Raw genomic sequence first — 11838 nt, 5'->3', positions numbered from 1 at the left:
CATGGTCTTCAGACTAAAGGGGCGCTTCCCCAATGAAGAATCATGGTCTTCAGACCATAGGGGCGCTTCCCCAATGAAGAATCATGGTCTTCAGACCATAGGAGCGCTTCCCCAACAAAGATTCATGGTCTTCAGACCATAGGGGCACTTCCCCAATGAAGATTCATGGTCGTCTGACCATAGGGGCGTTTCCCCAATAAAGATTTATGGTCTTCCGACCATAGGGGCGCTTTCCCAATGAAGATTCATGGTCGTCCGACCATAGGGGCATTTCCCCAGTAAAAACCATGGTCTTAAAACCATAGGGGCACCTCAGCGGCAAAGGATCCATGGTCTTCAAACCACAGTGGTGAATTACACCACAGTTCTCTCCTCAATAAAGACTAATGGTCATTCGACCATGAAGCAAATGAAGAATGAAGTTCAAATACGAGGAACATCAAGGATCTCAAAACTTAGCAAAAAATCAGCATGAAGAATGAAGATCTTCCGATCATGGTATTTAGAGGGTCAAGGGCATTCTAGCCTTAACTATATGAAGCTCATATGCAGGATCCTATCATGGATTGTGTGAAGGAAAGCAACTAAGCATTAAACTTGGGGAAAGTTTTGCCTCAACTCCAGCAGGCTCAGATACTAACTCACATTAAGAGTTATTTGAAGAAACGCGTCAGAGCATCAGAGTTGATGATGACTATTTAGTTTTACTAAGGGGGTTGCTTCCTATTAGTCCAATTAAATCCACAGTGATAAGAAAAAGTAATGGAAGTGATAACCGCGGTAATGTTAATGCTCGAAAGACAGGGACGCCATGACTTCATCTAACAGAGGAATCTTATGAAAAGAAGAAAGATAAACACATAACTAAGCGTGAAGACAAATTTTATTCATGTTATGATCAGATTTTACAACATAGAAATGGAGTACATACAAAGTGCTCTATTAGCATAGATACAATGTTTACAAAATGGAGATGGAATACAAGATGAAGACTGTTCCTCAAGTAGCGATGCAGAGCCGTCTAGTAATCTTCAAACACCTTGTAACCTCCCCATCCTCGTAGCAAGGAAGATAAGCAGAGGCGACCTCACCCTAAACCACAAGCTCGAAGAGTAGCAGTTGGATTGGCCATGCTCGGCGACTCGAGCACCGCTGGAGGGGAGAAATAGAGGTGTTGCATGAGGATAGACGCTGGGGAGATGTCGAGCTGATCAATATCAACACGGGCATCAGGGGCCACCCCAACCGTAGCATCCTTCAGTTCCCTTATACCTCGAAGGAGTTCTTCACCAACTGCGAGCCCCCTCACCAGCGCCACTCTGCTCCTCTAAAGACGGAATGAGTGCCGCAAGGGGTTCAAATCACCCCAGGAGTAGAAGAAGAAGAGGCAATGAAGTAGGGTGCAGGGTAGCTACCTACCAGAGAACTGCTCCAGAGCCCCCCACATCCTCGAATTCTGGGGAGATTTGAAGCAAAGGGGAATGACCCCCTCTAGATACTCTACCAATTTGCTCCCACATGAGGGAGGCAGAGTCAGGGCCTGACTATGCAGAGCAAACTGAGGGTTTGTAGCCCACATTTATGTTTGACTCTATGTGTCAACTGAGAAGCAAGGCTGCAACCCTATTGTCAACTGAAAAGCAAGGCTGAAAGGGAAGAATCTAAAAAGGCTTCCGAGTCATCTGAGATCATCTCCAGAATAGCAAAATAGAAGCCACGAAAAAGATAACACCACAGAAGGAGGAAGAAGAGATTGAAATAAGAAGGACAGAAAATATGGAAATCCATATCTAAAATGGGCAAGAAAAGAGTAAAGGCAAGAGAAGAAGGAAGGCCTATTTATAGTGAAGGATATGATTAGGGTTAAAAAGGGGAGTTAGAATTCCCAAGCGTCAAGACTCTCAAAGGACGAAGTCTCAAAGAGTCAAGCTGTAAAAAATTGTGGAAGGCCAGGTGGCGGTGTCTCATTGCTCACGAGATTAATGGGGAACTGTCAAAAGATTGAGTAAATCTAGGGCTACCACGTGTCCATTAGTTATTGTTGGAGTAGTAACTGACAGTAGATTTTTTAGGAGAGGTGATGATTTGGTTTAAAATTTGAATCCCAATGACAACGCTATAAATGAAGCGTCCATTGGTTGGAGGAATTAATTATGGACTGGGAAGTCCAGAAGTCATTTTAACCAGACCATACATAAAGAAGAGAAAAAGTATTTCTGATCATAAGAGACAGCAGTTAAAGGCGCGTGGAACATAGGTTGGGCATGGATGCCAGTCAAGAAGTCAATAAAGTATAAATAGCCAAGGATGAAGGCAATATCGTAAAGAAAAATTTTCATTACACTTGGAGTAGAATTTATACATCAGAGGGTACAGAGATGGCAGTCAAGTTAATATCTATTGATCCATAACCGTAGGGCATGGTGGAATTGGAAGAAGCCGACCAGGCAGACTATCAAAATGTGGAGCTGAGAGCGAAATTGTATCCAAAATAGGGGGAGCCTATGGGCTGTTGGGAATGGAGCCCAATTTTATCTTTCCCCATGGAAAGTGAAGGGCAGCAACTCTTATTTTGTCATATAATTGCCGAGCACCCCCACCACCTTATCTTCACAGAAGTGAATGAAAATGGGTGACTTTAGGATTTGCACAATGGTCTGATTGGCAGCAACATACTTTTCACGCCAGATGTGATCGGCGATATTACCCTCTATGTACCCCAGTTTCTTAGATAGTTCTTTTTCCCATCCGACCAAAGACTCATAGTATTCAATCTTCTTCTCATGACGTTTACATAGCCTGGATAAGGCAGAGTAAGATTTATCATATGCGTCAAGATGACTCTGGAGCTCAAATTCTCGGCTGCTGGAATCTGATACTTCCCCGACCACGTCAAGTTGCCCCCATAAATAAATAGTCGAAGGGAAGCCTTAGGAAGTAATCAATATTTAAAGTTGCAATCAAGACAAGAAAAGATAAGTTCTTCTTCATTCATTCATCGAGTTGAACAAGTACAAAAATACGTTGACAAATCAAACTGAGGGGGGGGGGATCTTGCTCGGTAACATTCTTTTGGTCAGAAGGAGGATTGGAAACATGCTCGGATGAAGGGCCAGTAACTTGAGCCGAAGGATGGTCGGATTGTTTGGTCGGAGGTCCAACTAAATTAGACACTCCAGGCTTCAAACTGAGACCTTGAAGTTGTGAAGGAGGGAACCTAACCTGAGAAGATTTGGGCACCTGAACCTTCGTTTGATCACCCACGGCCTTGGAAGAGTCAGCTGCAGCCTTGGATTTGGAAGAATTAACCTTCCCAGGCATGGTCTTCTGGGCATTAGGCTTCTGAATGTCAGGCCTCGAAGCCAAGCAAGGAACAGGGGTAAAGCTCCCTTCCGCCATCAGAGCCTTCATCCACTCAACCTTTGGAACACCAAAAAAGTCAAGAGTGGGATCACGGTTCGCCATCACCATCCAAATGTTATATGCGGTTTGGAGCATGCTGGTGCCCGCAATCTGAAGATAAAGCTCCCTATAATCGTCGGATGCCAGAAAATCATCCACAACATTCTCCTTAGCTTCCAAAGCTACTTATTGTGCAGCTTCCAATTTTTTCTTGCTCTCCTCCCTCTCTTTCAGAAGTTCGACCACCAAATCAGCATTCTTCTTCAGGGCAGCCTCTAGCTCAAACTTGATCTCCTCTAGATCCCGAGCACTACTATTGACTTTATCCTTGGCAATCTTTTTCTTTGAGGACAGCTGATCTCTCTCATTTTCAAGAGCAGTGATCGTGAGAATCTGATCACTCTGCTTATGGACGAGCTCCTTATTCTCCTCCTCGGTTTTGGCGTAGAGTTGGGACAGCTCCCTACTCCTCTCCACCAAACCAACCACATAAGCCATAGCCTGAGAAAAAATATCAATCAGTGCATAAAGGTAGGTAAAGGCTGAATGCTTGGAAAGGTGATTGAAGGGAACAGTTATACCTCATATGTCCGAGCACACACTTTCCTCGCCAAGGACTCGTTCCCCATCCCTTTGATGCAATGACGATCGGCCGGAGGGATACATCACTGGATCACGTGCTCGGTGGTGACCTCGTCATTCAACACCTCTTAGTCAACCTGAACACTCCACTCAGGGACGAACACTTTGGATGGGACTCTCTACTCGTCCATGGGTGGGAGATTCATCCCCTCACCTTCTCCTTGCTGTTTCTCTCTCTCTTCATTCTGTTTCTTCTCCCTCTCCTTCAAATTGGGAAAGGATGGAAGATTTTTCTAGGTCTCCAGAAGGGCCCCATCATGAACATCTTTCTCTACAAGGTCCAGAACAATGGACCCAGCATCATCAGCCTTATCTCTGAAATTGCGTGGGGCTTTCCCCTTCTTTTTGACCAGGTCAACCCTGGGGCCCTGCACCGAGGAACCTTCTTCCAATCTTCTCTTTCTAGAGCGAGAAGGGGAGAAGACCCCAAGTCCTTACCGAAAAGCTTCACATTTCCAGTTTGGACGTATGCCAGAGCATTTGATAGATCCACTACAAAAGACACAATTGAGAAGAGGGACAAGATAAAGTTAGTATGAGGGGTTAGTATGGTCAAATGTGTAGGGAACACAAAGTGAGAATAGACAAATCCTACCCCGCTCCGACATGTTAGAGGCTTCAATTGCCTTATTCATGACAAGGTGGGTCTCTTTACTCTTCATGATCATGTTGAGGGTGTTTTCATCCTCGACATCAAGGGGATCAGTCCTATTTACCTTACTGGCCTAGGGATAACACCATTGGCTGGGGAAACTGGGATCGGTGTAGGAAGCCCAGAAAAATCTCTACTTTCAAGCATGGATTGAGGAGGTTGGAGTTTCAGTGATCGGAATGTTAGAAGTCCTCTGGCAGAGAGTATAAATACTGTGATGATGTTTATGAGCGCTAAGCATATAACAGTGGAGGAACAGATTGACTGACTCAGGTCTGCGCAGCCCCATACATCTAAGTATAAACCCAGTAATCATCTTCCAACAGTTGGGGACTAATTGACAAGGGACCAATTCATAGTGGGACAAAAGCTGGGAGACAATTTAGGGGAAAGGAAGGCGAAAGCCCGATGCGAAAGCGTCTACAATTACTGCAATTTCTTCAGGAAATTGAGAGTTGAGCCTATCACTGGGGTCGGCAGCCTTGAGACCAATGAAATCATGAATGGAGTAGACCCTCTGGTAATCAACTACTTCAGAATCCCAATCATTGAGGGGATATCCTCAAGGGGTTTCCTACTCGTGGGATCAGAGGGTGAATTGCTACCATCATCAACTTTCTTCTTTGAAGATTTGGACAATTTCCTCTTGTAAGCAGGTTTAGGAGGGGGAGAAGGTTTCATTGGCATTTTCATCTTTGAGGAACTAGGGTTGGATGAACTAGCGTCAGCGCCAGAGTGCACTCGAGATTGTTGAATAGGCCCCGTCGGGCGATACTCTGGGAGGTCCTCATCTATTGAAGGATTAATCGGGGGATAGTATAAACGTTCCCCTTCTTTAAACAAAGCAATAACTTCGTCCTCTTTTTTGGACCTAGAAGAACTCTCCGTAGCAGACATTCTCTTGAAGAAAAGCAAAGTAATCAATAGACAAAAGGAGAAGAGAGAAAGACTTACTCGAGTAAGTTTGGGAATCGAAGAAGGAGTTGACGCTAAGTGAAAGAAAGAGTCTTCAGATGATGGCGAATGAACGGGAAGAGCTTAGCCGCTTGAAGGACTTGAAAAAGTAATAGAGAACCAGAAGCCAATGAAGGAAAACAGAAAGATGAGAGAGACAGTACCTAAATACTGGAATATGAAGGCAAGGAACGCCCCAGATTAATTTCACAGATTCAAATGTGCGGTGGAGATCAAATAACGAAAACCAAGAAAAGGAAATGATGAGAAGATGCATCGAATCGCTCAAGGAAAGCTTAAACAACAAGTAACTACCCTGGAGAAGAAGAGTTCAAGTTTAAACTTTTTGAATGCTCTCCGAGGAAAAGCATGGATCCCCAAAATGGAAAGAGTAACAAAAGGAAATTTTTTAGAAAGAAAATAAAATAGCAAACGGCGGCGGACGAATGATGATGCATTCATAGGACCCGAACATGATCTTAAAAGTGATAAATTACTTCGAGCATGCGTTGAGAAAGAGCATATCCGTGCAACAGCCGAGCACGCATGTCAAGCCAATCATCAAATCCATATCTTCAACCACAACAACGATGGCATGATCTACTAAGTTGAACTCCAAGGAAAAGTTTGAATACTCCTTATGTTCGGTCTCCAGCATAAGGAGTGGGGGGCAAATGATATGAACAATTTCTCATTGTCCAATCCCGTGGGGGCACGTGGTTAGTAGGGTTCCGAAAGTGAATAGTGGACAAGGAGATTGAGGAAGATGACCTAAGGTGGCCCGGTCCACGTGAGTCGAGGGACATGAAATCAAGATTCAAGAAGGGTATCGATCTACTAAAACCCAAGGGTAGGAAATCAAGATTCTGAAGGGGTATTCATGGAAAATCAATGAGACAACTACGACCCGTGGAAAAGCTATAAATAGGAGGTGCTGGATCAGAGGAAGGGGACACTCTCTCTCTCTTACTCGCTCAAAAAAACTCTCTCGATTGTGATAGAACTAGATCTCATTTTCCCTATCTCTCCTCTTCTTCCTTGTGTTCTGGTTCAGACCCGCACCGTTTGAACCAATTGGAGATCTCTAGATCTCCAAGTCATAAATTGAAGTGTTATCAAAGGATTCTGGCAATTTTCTTTGCATAACAGGTGGCATTGTCAAAACTGAGAAGGGAGAGAGAGAGAGAGAGAGAGAGAGAGAGAGAGAGAGAGAAAAGAAAGGAGACTTTTACATGATAATGATTTACTCACTCTAAAATTTGGTAAATCGTTGATCCAATGTAACTTGTCTCCATCACCTTTCATGCTTTTGTTGAGGTAGCATTTGTTGTCTTAACGTTCATTTTTAATTCTTTAACTGAACCAGAAAAAAATACAACTGTAGTAATATTCCTAACACCTTTTAGTATAAAAGGAAATTATTTTCTTAAACAAACACATCTCTGACATAAATTAGGTAAATACACGAGAGAGAGAGAGAGAGAGAGAGAGAGAGCTGCAGCTGAGGTAACAATCTCCTATGCTACATTTTCTAGCTAGATTCCACAAAGTATATAGGTGAACTTGAGTAGCAAAAACTATTGGTTTGTTGATGGCCACAACTGTCCTTTAAGGAGGCATGGGGATTGAAGATGGTTTCGGCCACTAAACCTGATGAGTAAACCATCTAGCATGAGCACCCTTGATATAGAATCAGTAAAATGTGGTTACGAGCCAACCAATATGCTCATTTTTCTTCGGTCCATATCATATCAAAATCTTCTAAAATCTTACCTAACCAGTAACCATGTTTTGAAAAATATGATATATTTTTGTGGATCATTAAGATATGAGGGAAGATATTTTGGAATTTTACACGGAAGATTTTGGAAAAATAAAATTTTTATTCGTTGACTTTAAAATCTGAAGAACATTGTTCAACAATGCCCATAATATTTCATAAAACAACCAAATGCACCTTATCTTTTTTGGTAAAATTATTTATATTTATTGACATTAAATTTGAGGAAAGTGGTAAACGGCTAACCAATTTGCTACTTTCTTAAATCCATATGCTCTCAAAGTCTTTTGAAATCTTACCTAACCATTTTTATCGCAAATATGATTAACTTTTCTTGTTAAGATCTGAGGGATGATCTTTTGGAATCTTACCTGGTAGTTTTTGTAAGAAAATAAATTTTATTCATTCAATTTCAGATTCGAGGAACATTGTTCTTCAACGGCCACAATATTCCTTAAAGCAACTAAGCCCACATTACCTTTTTGTGATCACCATGGACAAAGCGGGATCGCCATGTGCCCTCCACCCTATATTTTTTTCCAAAATTATCTGTATTTGTCGACATTAAATCTCAGAAAAGTGGTAAATTGTTAACTAATGTGCTAGTTTCTTTAATCGATATGTTCTCAAAATCTTTAGAAATCTTACCTAGCCATTTTTTTGGCAGAATATGATTAATTTTTGTTGTTAAGATCCGAGGAACAATCTTTCGAAATCTTACTTACTAATTTTTGTAAAAAAAATCGAATTTATTCATTCAATTTCTTATCCGAGGAACGTTGTTCTTCAATGCCCACAATATTCCAAAATGCAATCAAGCCCACCTTATCTTTTTGTGAGGACCATGGACAAACGCGAGATCGCTACGTGCCCTCCACCTTATCTGTTTGGCAAAATTATGTGTATTTATCGACATTAAATCCGAAGAAAGTGGTAGACGACCAACAAATGTGCCAGTTTCTTCAATCGATATGCTCTCAAAATCTTTTGAAATCTTATATAGCCATTTTATTGGCAAAATATGATTAATTTTTGTTGTTAAGATCTGAGGAACGATGTTTTAGAATCTTTTTTTTTTTTTTTTTATGAATAATCTTTTGGAATCTTACTTGGTATTTTTGGAAGAAAAAGTATATATATATATATATATATATATATTCATTCCATTCAATTTCAGATCCAAGGATCGTTTTTCTTCAATGCCCACAATATTCCATAAAGCAACCAAGCCCACCTTACCTTTTTTTTGAGGACTATGGATGAACGCGGGATCGCAATGTGCCATCCACCTCACATTGGAGATGGAGATGAGGTATATCAAAGCATAGAGAGTCACCACTTAAATTAGGGTCTTAGACCCATACATAATATATAATTGACTCTATGACTCATCAAATGAGGAATTGATCTAACCATTAGTCTGAGAATGGGTCTAAGTTACACTTTAGGGAATCTGGTAGGCATCCAAGTCCACCCAGTAAAAATTGGTCTCCATATTATTTGGCTACATTAAGTATAATACATCCATAAACCTATTTTTGAATCCAAAAGGATACATACATATATATATATATATATATATATATATATATATATATATATGGGTTTTTTTCAAATGCCCCCTGAAAATGGCCAAATGTACGAATGCTCCTTGAACTTTCACTAATTCCAATTGCACCCCTGCTTTCCAAACTAAGTAACACTATAGTCCCTCTCGTTAGTCAGAGATGTTATGTTATAATGGATCCCAGTTTTTAAACATTATTGGACCATTCTGCCCCTTGATAGGGTAGAATGACAAAATTGCCTTTACTTGAAGAAAAAAAAAACCTCCAACTCATCTTCCCCAAATCGATAGGGGAAGATGAGTTGCAAGTATACTTCAACCCATTTGCAATCATCTGTACAAACCCCTTCGATTGAACCCATTTGCAATCATCCCTTGAAACCATAAGCCATTCCTTTCCATTCCTTAAGATTGGTTAGATTTGCAGGGATTTCTTGCAATAGAGAACATCATCCACATCGCCAGAACGATCAAGCAGCCAAAACCACACCTCAACTTCTGAACCTTTCCGTAGCTTCCTGCCAGCAGATTCAGACAACAACCGTCTCCCAGATCGTAAAACCCTTGCCCGATCCGCATCTTTCACAACTGATTTTGGCACAGTTGACAGTCTCATATCGACTGACGGCATGGGTGGAAGGTTCTAAAAGGGGAGAACACTCGAACCTTTCTTCAACTCCTCCAAATCGCAGAGTTGGCAAAAATGGAAAGAACCCTTAATCGTATCCTCTTTAATCCTCCCTTTGAACAATAGGTATAAATTCGATAAGACACGACAATCTCTCTCTTATTCTGAAGCATAAACCTCGCCCATTCCGACAATCTCTCAATCGGGAACACATTTTTCACCAGAGAATGCCGATCTACAGCAAAAATCGATGAAATCAAAACACCAGATGGGGAAAGCAGGTTGAAGACCCTACCTGCAAGCTTAGAATCATTGGAAGCCTAAATCTGATCAATCCATCACTAGACATGGATGATTTCTACGACGAGGATTCATTGAATCCAAAAATTTTACGAATTAGAGAAGGAAACGCGACCCAGAACAGGATTGGCACTGGTCTGCGTTGTGCTTACGGAGGAATGCTTCGATTGTAGTGCAAGCGGTAGAGATCTTGGGAGGAGATGAAGAGGTGAGGATGGTAGACGCGAGCTCTTAAGCTTTGTTATAAGAGCCCACGGGGTATGAGTGAGGAATCATCGCAGCTCCGGTGAAGCTCAGAAGTGTCGGATTGGGTTTTGAGGTTGAGATTTCGTGAAGGAGAAGTGAGGCAGAACACAAAGAGCAGCGACTGTGGTGGCAGGATGATTGCAAATGGGTTGAAGGATACCTGCAACTCATCGTCCCCAATCGATTTGATGGGAAGATGAGTTACAGGTTTTTTTTTTTTGTTTTTTTTCTTCAAGTAAAGGCATTTTTGTCATTCTACCCTATCAAGGGGCAGAATGATCCAACAATGTTCAAAAATTGGGATCCGTTATAACATAACGTCTCTGACTAACGGGAGGGATTATAGTGGTACTTAGTTTGGAAAGTAAGGGTGCAATTGGAATTAGTGAAAGTTTAGGGGGGCATTCATAAGTTTGGCCATTTTTAGGGCGGCATTTGAAAAAACCCTATATGCAGGATCCAAACAAAGTATAAGCACTCTTCTCTGTTGCCGAATTTCAAGCCAGCAAAACCAACAACCACTTGGAGGGCTCTCTCATTATCTCTTCTTACTCAATCATTTTTGCTAGAGCGAGGCATAGTTCAGTCTTATTCTTGTTGGTTATGTTGGGTAGCCCACGAGGACATCCATCACCTTTGAATGGCCAATCTCTTTTGTGATCTCGAAAGACGTAATTGGGAGCACTCCATATCTTCGCGAAAGATTCTTCCTTCCGAAAGAGAATAGCAGTGAATCAAAAGTAATTTTTACAGGCCGGGTGTAACAAGTTGGGAAACCATGCATTCAATGCAATGATTTATCATATATGAAGAGAACGTAACCTTAGAAAATGGACTTTCAAATCCAGAACATTTTCCAAGATTAGGGATATCATCAACTATGAAACAACTAAATTTAGTCATTCTTTCGGCCTCTGGGTGGAGTCCCCAAGGAATAGCCAAATTGATACTTCTTGGAACCAACCTACCCCATCCTACAGGGAAGTGTGACGGTCCTTTTTGTTCCGCATTCTCTTCTTCATTTTTTCCTTTTTTCTCCAATTTGACGGTTCTTCTTCTTCCAGGCTTATTGAATATACATTTATTCATCATAAAAATAAAAAAGCATCAAAAAAATTATACTTTTTGATGGGTCCAACTGGGACAAGGAAGTCCAAACTTGCAATATTTCTTGCAACTAAATTCCATGCAGAGGTAATTAACTATGATAAATTCAAGTCTACAAGGGTTTGGACATTATAATAATCCAAGTTACATGAGGATGCTGTGTTCCACAACGTACACCTATTAGGAATCTTAGATTCAATGGAAGTCATGGTCACAGAAATCTGAAGACCCTTTCAATCGTTAATGGGTTCCATCAAGGTGATGCAGTGAGATCACACAATATTCTGGGTTGTATCTTGGCCAGTTGATCTGTAGATAGCAGTGACTTTGTTGCTTGCATGCGCATTGAAGCCACCCAGAGCTTTGGCCACTGCCAATCCATGCTAGGTTCTTGAGCATATTAAGCTCTACAAGTGCGCGCAGATACTGATTTTGAGTACCTTTCTTACCACCTCTTCTTTAATAATTGCGTCATAGACTACAGATTTTCCACGGCCCTTAATCCAGTTCACTGCAGCTGGCTTCTTATCCGAACCAAAATTTCCTAAACAATTTGGAAC

General features: G+C 41.4%; 1 long non-coding RNA gene across 1 annotated transcript; it reads right to left on the bottom strand.

Annotated features, from left to right (window-relative positions):
• Positions 1-5691: 5691 nt before the first annotated feature.
• On the bottom strand, positions 5692-11428 carry LOC122650163. The gene is made up of 3 exons (XR_006331391.1): positions 11294-11428; positions 9201-9204; positions 5692-5703 (listed from the first exon to the last, which is right to left on the bottom strand). It is a non-coding gene; the product is annotated as an uncharacterized LOC122650163 (long non-coding RNA).
• Positions 11429-11838: the final 410 nt, after the last annotated feature.

Source organism: Telopea speciosissima, chromosome 2, assembly GCF_018873765.1.
Source record: "Telopea speciosissima isolate NSW1024214 ecotype Mountain lineage chromosome 2, Tspe_v1, whole genome shotgun sequence".
NCBI classification, from domain to species: Eukaryota; Viridiplantae; Streptophyta; class Magnoliopsida; order Proteales; family Proteaceae; genus Telopea; species Telopea speciosissima.
Note: the sequence above shows the minus strand (reverse complement) of the source record. Positions and strands in the feature narration are given on the sequence as shown.